Source organism: Myotis myotis, unplaced genomic scaffold (assembly GCF_014108235.1).
Source record: "Myotis myotis isolate mMyoMyo1 unplaced genomic scaffold, mMyoMyo1.p scaffold_m19_p_11, whole genome shotgun sequence".
Lineage (NCBI taxonomy): Eukaryota > Metazoa > Chordata > Mammalia > Chiroptera > Vespertilionidae > Myotis > Myotis myotis.
This window is the reverse complement of record NW_023416315.1, coordinates 47,420,619-47,433,006: the sequence shown is the minus strand read 5'-3', so window position 1 is coordinate 47,433,006 and position 12,388 is coordinate 47,420,619. Positions and strand designations below refer to the sequence as shown.

Below are 12,388 nucleotides of genomic sequence, written 5' to 3'. Positions count from 1 at the left end.
TTTCTTCTGACATTTAAAATATATTTTATTGATTTCACAGAGAAAGAGAGAAGGAGAGTGAGATAGAAACATCAATGATGAGAGAATCATGGATTGGCTGCCTCTGCACACCCCACTCTGGGGATTCTGCCTGCAACCCGGGCATCTGTCCTGACCAGGAATCAAACTGTGACTTCCAGGCACTAAGCCACACTGGCTAGGCCACAGCCTTTACCTTTACTTGGTTCTCAAATCCTTACAGTCACCCCTGGGAAGTAGGAAGATGTATTTCCATACTTCACAAGTGGTAGCAAAAAGAACACGGGATCAGTTTTCTTCTGGTAATGACCGTGAGGTTGAGAAAATGAAGATAGTAAGAGAAAGAAAGGGAAGTCATCACAGAAGCCATGAAGGGCAAGAGTCCCACTCCTGGTGGTCTGGGCTCACTTCATCAGTGTCTTCAGTTTAATGTGCCCACAGTGGGCGCTGTCTGGATGATGGTCAGGGGAGTATGCGTGGAGCTGGTGCTGAACCAAATCCAAAATTTTTATAACATTTAATAGTCAAATGGGAAGAAAGAGACACAAATTTCATCACCAGCCTCAGTAACTGAAGGGGTCAAAGAAGGTGGGGGCACCTGTATTTGAACCAGGGACCTCTTGATCTGCAGTCAAATGCTCTACCACTGAGCAATACCCCCACTTACATATAATCTTTCATTAGCAATTTTTCACCCACGGCGCTGCATGTGGGATAGCTGCATGTCTACATGTCACTGTTTTTTCTGCATGTCCCAGAACATGGCAACTCTTCTCACTGTAGTCCATTGTCCTGTCTTCTGCCCTCCTCTTCCTCAGGTCATGATAACGGCACCAGCCTTTACACCTGGGAAGGCCATTTGAATCTACACTAGTGTTTCTACCTAAACCAGCACACACTTATCAGAACAATCATGGTCAGGTCCAGGTCCTCAGTGACCTCAGTGAACCTCACACTCAGTGCCGGGAGAGCCTCGTCCCTATTCTAAGGTCTCAAGAAGGGTGCTCCTTGTTCCACTCATTCAGTCAGTCAGTCACTCAACAAATGGAGAGCATGTGAGGTACCAAGTCCTGTCATCCATGTTGATGACACAGAGACTTAAAAATTGTCCTTGTTCCAATAGGAGACAAAATCATGGAGCAAAGACTTTGAACAAGACTGGCAGAAGCCCAAGAAGAGAGGCGTGGGAGCAGGGAGTGAGGAGCTGGCCTGCCTGGAGAGTCAGAAAGGGCTTCCTGGGGGAGATGGACAAGGAGGAGTTTGCCAGAAGAAGCTGGAGAGGATTTCGGGCCAAGGGAGGAGGAAGAACAAAGGGAAGAGTGGGTCAGGCATGTCCAGAGCTCAGGGAGGCTTCAGGTGATGTCGCACATGTAGGCTCATGGAGCCTGGAACCATTTTGGCCTCCAGCTAAGGCAGGAGTGGGACTCGGCCATTGTCACTGGAAGCAGGCCTATGACACACAGCATGACAAGCCATGACCTCATTGAATCCTCACAAGCACCCTTGTGTTGTCTAATTGCAGTACAGTTTGGCCAGAACAGAACCCAGGCCCAGGGAGCACCAGAGCACACTACTGGCCATAGAACACAGCATAGTCAATATGGGAGTGTGGAGCCATCGGGGTCCAGGGGCCACTATGGGGACAAGAGCAATCATTTGGCTCTTTATTTAGCACTTCACACTAAAAGTGAGTTGAGGAAGGGGGCACCCGGATTTGAACCGGGGACCTCTTGATCTGCAGTCAAATGCTCTACCCCTGAGCTATACCCCCAAGCCTGCTCATGAAGCTTAATTACACCTCTTCAACTGTGCACCTGACTCCTATTTCTGGAATCCTACAGCCCCGCCTCTGGGAGCAGGCAGCCTGCCCTATGACATCCTGGCTCCCACTGTCATCACTTGCTCACTCCTCCACCTGTAAACACCTGCTGACCACCTTCTATGTGCCAGACTCATCCTTCCTGCTTCCATTTTCTCCCTCTCTGGCTCCACTTTCCTATGCCATCTGTTTCTGTCTGCTCTACAGTGGGCAGTCATTGCTTTCCCAGCCTAAGAGAGCCCAGGTCCCCACTACTCTCTCCTACTTGGGCACTGGGGGGCAGTAAAGTCTACATGGATAGAGGAGCAGGTGTGGCCAGGACACCACACCCTGAGACAGAAGTCCCCTTTCTCCCTTTCCACCATCTGCTTCACCCACTCAACCCCTGTCATCCACTCAAGATTATCAACGCGGTGGAGGAAAAAGGTGAACCAGCCGAACTCCCTCTCAAAGGAAAAACTGATTTGAGGAGGGGGTGGAACCCTGTTTACTTGCTTGTGATCCCCTAGAGCAGTGATGACGAACCTTTTGATCTCAGCGTATCAGCATTTTGAAAAACCCTAATTTAACTCTGGTGCCGTGTCACATATAGAAATTGTTTGATATTTGCAATCATAGCAAAACAAAGATTTATATTTTTGATATTTATTTTATATATTTAAATGCCATTTAAGAAAGAAAAATCAACCAAAAAAATGAATTTGCCATCGTGTCATAGGTTGGCCATCACTGCCGTAGGGCCTGGAGGAAACTGCACAGTAGAGAGAGGCAGCTGTGTGAGAGCAGGAAGAATGGGGAGGCAGCCATCAAGGAGGCTGTCCCCTCATCTGAAAGGATCATAGGCGTGTGGTTCACAGCCAGAGAGAGAGCGACCCCCTCACCCTCCGCATGGATGGAAAAGCCAAGAAAGGTACTGAGGGCTCTCAAGCCTCAGAATCCCCAGAGGAATGTGTTAAAACAGCAAGCCCAGTCCTAGTGAAGGAGACCCATCTACAGCTTTCCTAGAATTCCTGCAGGAGGAGCCACCGGAAAGCATCCAGCTAATGAAGCAGCCTTGCCCCAAACTGTCTGGTCCACTGTTTGCAGCAGAGGGAGAATAAGCAGCCCCCAGAGCAAGGCCTGACCTGGCTGAGGGAGGAGCAGAGCTCTCCCCTGATGTGTCTGGAAAGCTTACAGAGAGGGTGGGATGAAAGAAAGTCACTGCTCGGTTATTCTTTATTTAAAAAATTTAATCTTTATTGTTCAGATTATTACAGTTGTTCCTCTTTTTCCCCCCCATAGCTCCCTTCCACCTGGTTCCCACCCCCCCTCTGCCCTTTCCCGGCCACCCACTGTTCTCATCCATAGGTGTACAATTTTTGTCCAGTCTCTTCCCACACCTCCCACACCCTTCCCCCCTCCCCCCCGAGAATAATCAGTCCACTCCCTTTTTATGCCCCTGATTCTATTATATTCACCGGTTTATTCTGTTCATCAGATTATTTATTCACTAGATTTTTAGATTCACTTGTTGATAGATGTGTATTTGTTGTTCATAATTTGTATCTTTACCTTTTTCTTCTTCTTCCTCTTCTTAAAGGATACCTTTCAGCATTTCATATAATACTGGTTTGGTGGTGATGAACTCCTTTAGCTTTTTCTTATCTGTGAAGCTCTTTATCTGACCTTCAGTTCTGAATGATAGCTTTGCTGGGTAAAGTAATCTTGGTTGTAGGTTCTTGGTATTCATCACTTTGAATATTTCTTGCCACTCCCCTCTGGCTTGCATAGTTTCTGTTGAGAAATCAGCTGACAGTCGTATGGGTACTCCCTTGTAGGTAACTGACTTTTTTTCTCTTGCTGCTTTTAAGATTCTCTCTGTCTTTTGCTCTTGGCATTTTAATTATGATGTGTCTTGGTGTGGTCCTCTTTGGATTCCTTTTGTTTGGGGATCTCTTTGCTTCCTGGACTCGTAAGTCTATTTCTTTCACCAGGTAGGGGAAGTTTTCTGTCATTATTTCTTCAAATAGGTTTTCAATATCTTACTCTCTCTCTTCTTCTGACATCCCCATAATTCGGATGTTGGTACGCTTGAAGTTGTCCCAGAGACTCCTTACACTATCTTCGTATTTTCGGATTCTTTTTTCATTTTGCTTTTCTGGTTGGGTGTTTTTTGCTTCTTCGCATTTCAAATCTTTGCCTTGATTCTTGCGCTCCTCTAGTCTGCTGTTGGGAGTCTGTATAATATACGTTATTTCAGTCCGTGTATGCTTACTTTCTAGTTGGTCCTTTTTCATAACGTCGAGGGTCTCACTAGATTTCTTGAGGGTCTCACTACATTTATCGGCGGTTTCTAGAAAATTCTTGAAAAACCTTAAAAGTGTGGTTTTGAACTCTATATCCAGTAGTTTGCTTTCCTCCATTTCTGTCATTTGTGACTTGTTTCTTTGTCTCCATATTTTTTATACTTCCATGTGTTGATATAGTGGCTTTGTGTGCTAGGTGTCCTATAGGGCCCAGTGGCTCAGCCTCCCCAATTACCTGAGGTGGACACTCTTGTTGCACCCCTTGTGGGCTTTGTGCACAGTCTTGTTGTAGTTAAGTCTTGATTGTCATAGGTATCACTTGGAGGAATTGACCTCCAGGCCAATTGGCTGTGAGAATCGGCTGTGTCTGCAGTGGGAGAACTTCTGAGCTGGCGACACTCTTCCAGGGCAAGACTTGCTTCAGTGGGGCTTTGGTGCTCACTGAGTCTGCCCCCTGAGTATGTCCCTTATGGATCTGAGGAGTTGTAATCTGGATGGTCCCACTCTGACCACTGGGTACCCTGGCTCTTGGGTCTCTAAGGAAGTGCTAATTTAGCCTCTGCCTGAGGCTACCCAGCAGGAGCTATGGAGAAATTCCTCTTCCTTGTTTGGGGTTTGGAGGTGCCCAGATGAGGCCCAGCTGTGAAGCAATGCAAGCTGCTGTGGGGCCTTGGACCTTCTTTTGGAAGTTCTGGGTCTCTCTGACCCAGCTGCAGTTTGTAAGGTAATTTTCAGGTTGCAAAGGGCCAGGCCTTTCATATGCAAAAGCCTCTGTGCACAGCTTGGGTGGAGCAGGGTCTCAGGGGATCAACAGGGCGGAGCAAGCAGCTACGGCTGCTCCCCAATCCTACCCTAAGAGGCCCTGCGTCTCAGTGTCCCGGTAATCGCTGCAAGCATCTCTGAGAGAAAGCCGCCCTCGAGTTCTGCCTGCTGCGAGACAGTCCAGTTTCTCCCCGTATGAGTCTGGGTTCCCAGAGACTCACCTGAACTGGAGTTCAGAGCAGTCGGGAGCTTGAGACTCCCTCCCAACTGAAAAAGACAACCTCATCCTCAGCCACCAGCCCTTTACACCTGCACAGTCCTCAGCTGCCAGCCCTTTAGGCGTGCGCCTCCGTACCTCTGCACTTTACTTCCGCACCTCCTCTGAGTCTCAGTGCTATTCTCTTTCCTCCTAGTTGTAGAATTTCCACTCAACCAGCCTTCCTGGGGTCCTGGATGATGTCCGTTTTGTCTTTTAGTTGTATTTTTGAAGTTGTTGTGCGAGGCAGCAATTTCCGGTGTTTACCTATGCCCCCATCTTGGTTTCTCCTGCTCGGTTATTCTTTGAAAGCTGCTAATACCCCAGGTCCAACCCAAGTCCCATGACGACCACATGCCCCAAACCCTTGATGTTCATTTTAACCCCACCCAGGAGCAAACCCAGGCTCCATGGCCGAGCTGAACTGGGGTTGGAGGGACATCTGATGTAGGGGTACCTCGGCCAGGCCGTGCCTGCTACACACCTCCCTGTCCTGCCACCCCTGCTTAAAGGCCCAGCCTTGTGGCCAAAGGCTCCTTAACCCCAGGGAAGCAGAAACAGCACTCACAGAGACAGAACTTCCTGCAGGCTCTGGTGCCCCGTGAAGGGCAAGACAGCGAGGAGCAGAGGCCAATTCATAGTTCATCTCCATGAGACCTTGGGCAAGTCATTTAACCTCCCTGCCTTTCAATCCTTAACATCTGAAAATGGGCATTAAGGGCACTTCTACCTTCCTGAAGACAGAGGGCTGATAAATGATCTCAAAGTGCTGCCAGCACTCAGACCCACAAGGCTCATTGGATTCAATAAAGGAAGAAAACCAAGGATTTAGGGCCAGCCTCTTACCCAGGGACAGGGACGTAAAATACTTCAAATCAGCTCTAGTCGCTCCTCCCTAGGCCAGAATAAGAGGGCATTGCTGGTCAAATGCTGGGCAAAGGCAAAAGTGTCTCCATTATGTTTGCTTCAGAGAAAAGGCCGGGACCAGAGGTAAAAAAGATCCAAGGTCAGGGCCCCTGGGTTCCCAGGAGTGGGACTTGGCCTTTTCACTGGAAGAAGGCCTATGACACACAGCATGACAAGCCATGACCTCATTTAATCTTCACAGGCACCCTTGTGTTGTCTAATTGCAGCATAGTTTGGCCAGAACAGAACCCAGGCCCAGGGAGCACCAGAGCACATTACGGGCCCTAGAACACAGCACAGTCAACCTGAGAGTGATGAGCCATTGGGGGGCAGGGGCCACTATAGGGTAATAGCATTCATTTGGCACTTCACACTAAAAGTGAGTTGAGGAAGGGGGCACCCGGATTTGAACCGGGGACCTCTTGATCTGCAGTCAAATGCTCTACCCCTGAGCTATACCCCCACACCTGCTTATGAACCTTAATTACACCTCTTCAACTGTGCACCTGACTCCTGTTTATGGAATCCTACAGCCCTGCCTCTGGGAGCAGGCAGCCTGACCTATGACATCCTGGTTCTCACTGTCATCACTTGCTCATTTATCCACCTGTAAACACATGCTGACCAGCTTCTATGCGCCAGGCTCATCCTGTCTGCTTCCATTTTCTTCCTTTCTGGCCCAGCTTCCCTCTACCAACCGGTTCTGTAAGCCCTGCAGTGGGCAGTCATTGCTTTCCCAGCCTAAGAGAGCCCAGGCCCCCTCTGCCCTCTCCTACTAGGGCACTGGGGGGCAGTAAAGTCTACATAGGTAGAGGAGCAGGTCTGGCCAGGACACCACACCCTGAGACCGAAGGCCCCTTTCTCCCTTTCCACCATCTGCTTCACCCACTCAACCCCTGTCATCCACTCAAGATGATCAACATGGTGGGGGAAAACGTGAACCAGCCCAACTCCCTCTCAAGGAGAAAACTGATTTGAGGAGGGGTTGGAACCCTGGTAACTTGCTTGTGAGCCCCCTGGGCCTGGAGGAGACTGCACAGCAGAGGCAGGCAGCTGTGAGAGCCGGGAGAATGGGGAAGCAGCCAGCAAGGAGGCTGTCCTCTCATCTAAAAGGCCCATAGGCGTGTGTGACACAGCCAGAGAGAGCGTGACCCTCTCACCCTCCGCATGGATGGAAAAGCCAAGAAAGCTACTGAGCGCTCTCAAGCCTTCCCAGTGCCACCCATTCCATCTCCCCCCTACACGGAAACAGTCCCCTGGGTGTCTCTGTTGCTCACAGGGCGTTGGGGAAGTAGGTCTTTTGTCCAAAAATACTGAGGAGGGTCCAGGACCCCATGGGCTGGTTTACTCAGCCTGGATATGATTTCAAAATTCCTGTGCTCCCCTAAGTCTTGGTTCTCCAACATGGACTGGCAACAGAATCCCCAGAGGAACGTGTTAAAACTCCAAGCCCAGTCCTAGTGAAGGAGACCCATCTACACCTTTCCTAGAATTCCTGCAGGAGGAGCCACTGGGAAGCATCCAGTAAATGAAGCAGCCTTGCCCCAAACTGTCTGTTCCACTGTTTGCAGCAGAGGGAGCATTAGTAGCCCCCAGAGCAAGGCCTGACCTGGCTGAGGGAGGAGCAGACCTCTCCCCTGATGTGTCTGGAAAGCTTACAGAGAGGGTGGGACACAAGAAAGACACTGCTCGATTATTCTTTGAAATCTGCTAAGACAACAAGTCCAACCCAAGTCCCATGAGGACCTCATGCCCCAAAACCTCAGAGCTCATTTCAACCCCACGCAGGAGCAAACCCCGGCTCCATGTCTGAGCTGAGCTGGGGTTGGAGGGACCTCTGATGTAGGGGTACCTTAGCCAGGCCCTGCCTGGTACACACCTCCCTGTCCTGCCACCCCCGCTTAGAGGCCCAGACTAGTGGCCAAAGGCTCCTTAACCCCAGGCAAGCAGAAACAGCACTCACAGAGACAGAACTTCCTGCAGGCTCTGGTGCCCCATGAAGGGCAAGACAGCGAGGAGCAGAGGCCAATTCAAAGTTCATCTCCATGAGACCTTGGGCAAGTCATTTAACCTCCCTGCCTTTCAATCCTTAACATCTGAAAATGGGCATTAAGGGCACTTCTACCTTCCTGAAGACAGAGGGCTGATAAATGATCTCAAAGTGCTGCCAGCACTCAGACCCACAAGGCTCTTTGGATTCAATAAAGGAAGAAAACCAAGGATTTAGGGCCAGCCTCTTACCCAGGGACAGGGATGTAAAATACTTCAAATCAGCTCCAGTCGCTACTCCCCATTGCCAGAGTCCATTCATTGTCTTCACTAGCTGAGTTTAGACAGAGACCCCACAAAAGCTAGTAGCCCTTGAAAGTCCTAGTAAAGGTCAGCGCTTGAAAGTCCTAGCAAAGGTCAGGGCTGTGCACCACCCAGTTAATCTAGGAGCCACTCAGTTAATTTAGGTAATAATAGTTGAAGCATCCCCACCTTAGTTCACTTAATTCCTTAGATACTTATGTAGATCCTTGTTGATTATTGTTAATCAGATACTCCCGGAAATCTATTGATGAGCTAATCAGATACTTTGTCTATTCCTGGAAATTGTCTGCTGATCTGTGTGTCATTGAAACCTCCTTACCCTAAGGGCTACTCCAGATCAATAAAAGATTGGAGCGGCCTGAGCATGGGAGGAAGTCCTTCCGGACTTTCCCCCCTGGTCCCCCAATATTGCAAAATTATCTCGTGTCTTTTTCTCTCATTTGTTGTGCGGCTCCTCTTTCAGACACCGAACCCTACTCCACACAGAACGTGGAGGGAGTCTTACTCGACACCCATGACCGAATAAGGGCATTGCTGGGCAAAGGCAAAAGCGTCTCCATTCTGTTTGCTTCAGAGAAAAGGCATGGACCAGAGGCAAAAAGGATCCAAGGGCAGGGCCCCTGGGTTCTGGTCCCCTCTCCTGGTACAGACACATCTTCTGTGATTTTCCTTCCCTAAGCCAGTGCTCATCCTCAGAGGTCGTTCTGGAGTAACTAACGGGTACAACATACCCATACCAATCACGCCACTCCGCCTGCCACAGAAGACCTTTCTGGGGGGTCTCACTTTTCTTCTGACATTTAAAATATATTTTATTGATTTCATAGAGGAAGGGAGAATGAGAGTGAGATACAAATATCAATGATGAGAGAATCATTGATTGGCTGCCTCTGCACACCCCACACTGGGGATTGATCCTGCAACCCGGGCATGTGCCCTGTTCAGGAATCAAACTGTGATCTCTTTGTTCATGGGTTGACGCTCATCTACTGAGCCACACCGGCTGGGCCAGAGCCTTCACTTTTGACATGGTTCTCAAATCCTTGCAGTCACCCCTGGGAAGTAGGAAGATGTAATTCCAAATTTCACAAGTGGTAGCAACAAGAAGAAGGGGTCAGTCTCTTTCTGGAAATTACAGTGAGGTTGAGAAAATGAATGTGTAAAGAGAAAGAAAAGGAAGTCTCCACACAAGCCATGAAGGGCAAGAGTCCCGGTCCTGGGGGTCTGGGCTCACTTCATCAGTCTCTTCAGTTTAATGTGCCCACAGTGGGCGCTGTCTGGATGATGGTCAGGGGAGGATGCGTGGAGCTGGTGCTGATCCAAATCTGAAATTTTTATAACATTTAATAGTCAAAGTTGGAAGGAAGAGACAGAAATTTCAGCACCAGCCTCAGTAACTAAAAGGGTCAAAGAAGTAGGGGGCACCTGGATTTGAACCAGGGACCTCTTGATCTGCAGTCAAATGCTCTACCACTGAGCAATACCCCCACTTACATATAATATTTCATTAGCACTCTTTCACTCATGGCACTGCATCTAGGATAGCTGCCTGTCTACATGTCGCTGTTTTTTCTGCATGGCCCAGAACATCGCAACTCTTCTCACTGTAGTTCACTGTCTTGTCTTCAGCCTTACTCTTCTTCAGGTCATGATAACAGCACCAGCCTTAACACCTTGGAAGTCCATTTGAGTCTACAATAGTGTTTCTACCTAAACCAGCACATACTTATCAGAACAATCATGGTCAGTTTCTGGTCCTCAGTAAACCTCACACTCAGTGCCGGGAGAGCCTCGTCCCTATTCTAAGGTCTCAAGAAGGGTGCTCCTTGTTCCACTCATTCAGTCACTCAACAAACACAGAGCATGTGAGGTCCAGGTCCTGTCATCCATGTTGAGGACACAGAGACTTAAACATTGTCCTTGTTCCAATAGGAGACAAAATCATGAAGCAAAGACTTTGCACAAGAGTGGCAGAAGCCCAAGAAGAGAGGCGTGGGAGCAGAGAGTGAGGAGCTGGCCTGCCTGGAGAGTCAGAAAGGTCTTGCTGGGGGAGAAGGACAAGGGGGAGTTTGCCACAAGAAGCTGGAGAGGATTTCAGGTCAAGGGAGGAGGAAGAACAAAGGGAAAAGTGGGTCAGGCATGTCTGGAGCTCAGGGAGGCTTGAGATGATGTCACACATGTGGGCTCATTGACCTGAGAAACATTTTGGCTTCCAGCTAAGGCAGGAGTGGGACTCGGCCATTGTCACTGGAAGCAGGCCTATGACACACAGCATGACAAGCCATGACCTCATTGAATCCTCACAAGCACCCTTGTGTTGTCTAATTGTAGTACAGTTTGGCCATAACAGAACCCAGGCCCAGGGAGCAACAGAGCACACTACTGGCCATAGAACACAACACAGTTGATATGGGAGTGAGGAGCCATCGGGGCCAGGGGCTACTATGGGTGACAAGAGCAATCATTTGGCTCTTTATTTAGCACTTCAACTAAAAGTAAGTTGAGGAAGGGGGCACCCGGATTTGAACCGGGGACCTCTTGATCTGCAGTCAAATGCTCTACCCCTGAGCTATACCCCCACACCTGCTTATGAACCTTAATTACACCTCTTCAACTGTGCACCTGACTCCTATTTCTGGAATCCTACAGCCCCGCCTCTGGGAGCAGGCAGCCTGCCCTATGACATCCTGGCTCCCACTGTCATCACTTGCTCACTCCTCCACCTGTAAACACCTGCTGACCACCTTCTATGTGCCAGACTCACCTTCCTGCTTCCATTTTCTCCCTCTCTGGCTCCACTTTCCTATGCCATCTGTTTCTGTCTGCTCTACAGTGGGCAGTCATTGCTTTCCCAGCCTAAGAGAGCCCAGGTCCCCACTACTCTCTCCTACTTGGGCACTGGTGGGTAGTAAAGTCTACATGGATAGAGGAGCAGGTCTGGCCAGGACACCACACCCTGAGACAGAAGGTCCCTTTCTCCCTTTCCACCATGTGCTTCACCTACTCAAACCCTTTTATCCACTCAAGATGATCAACATGGTGGGGGAAAACGTGAACCAGCCCAACTCCCTCTCAAGGAGAAAACTGATATGAGGAGGGGGTGGAACCCTGGTAACTTGCTTGTGAGCCCCCAGGGCCTGGAGGACACTGCACAGCAGAGGCAGGCAGCTGTGTGAGAGCAGGGAGAATGGGCAGGTAGCCAGCAAGGAGGCTGTCCTCTCATCTGAAAGGCTCATAGGCATGTGGGACACAGCCACAGAGAGCACGACCCCCTCACCCTACTCATAGATGGAAAAGCCAGAAAGGTTTTGAGTGCTCTCAAGCCTTCCCCGTGCCACCCACTCCATCTCCCCTCTACATGGAAGCAGTCCCCCGGGGTGTCTACGTTGCTCATGGGACTTTTGGGACGTAGATCTTTTGTCCAGAAATACTGAGGATGGTCCAGGACCACATGGGCTGGTTTACTCAGCCTGGAGATGATTTCAAACTTCCTGTGCTCCCCTAAGCCTTGGTTCTCCAACATGAACTGGCATCAGAATCCCCAGAGGAACGTGTTAAAACTCCAAGCCCAGTCCTAGTGAAGGAGACCCATCTACACCTTTCCTAGAATTCCTGCAGGAGGAGCCACTGGGAAGCATCCAGTAAATGAAGCAGCCTTGCCCCAAACTGTCTGGTCCACTGTTTGCAGCAGAGGGAGCATAAGCAGCCCCCAGAGCAAGGCCTGACCTGGCTGAGGGAGGAGCAGAGCTCTCCCCTGATGCGTCTGGAAAGCTTACAGAGAGGGTGGGACACAAGAAAGTCACTACTCGATTCTTCTTTGAAAGCTGCTAATACCACAGATCCCACCCAAGGCCCATGAGGACCTCATGCCCCAAACCCTCGGAGTTCATTTGAACCCCACATAAGAGCAAACCCCGGCTCCATGTCGGAGCTGAACTGGGTTGGAGGGACCTCTGATGTAGGGATACCTCGGCCAGGCCCTGCGTGCTGCACACCTCCCTGTCCTGCCACCCCTGCTTAGAGGCCCAG

General features: G+C 49.8%; 4 non-coding genes across 4 annotated transcripts; all 4 read right to left on the bottom strand.

Annotated features, from left to right (window-relative positions):
• Positions 1-1,717: 1,717 nt before the first annotated feature.
• TRNAC-GCA lies at positions 1,718-1,789 on the bottom strand. Its single transcript has one exon. It is a non-coding gene; the product is annotated as a tRNA-Cys (tRNA).
• Positions 1,790-6,437: 4,648 nt separating this feature from the next.
• TRNAC-GCA lies at positions 6,438-6,509 on the bottom strand. The gene has a single exon. It is a non-coding gene; the product is annotated as a tRNA-Cys (tRNA).
• A 3,266-nt stretch (positions 6,510-9,775) lies between these two features.
• Positions 9,776-9,847, bottom strand: TRNAC-GCA. The gene has a single exon. It is a non-coding gene; the product is annotated as a tRNA-Cys (tRNA).
• A 1,019-nt stretch (positions 9,848-10,866) lies between these two features.
• Positions 10,867-10,938, bottom strand: TRNAC-GCA. The gene has a single exon. It is a non-coding gene; the product is annotated as a tRNA-Cys (tRNA).
• Positions 10,939-12,388: the final 1,450 nt, after the last annotated feature.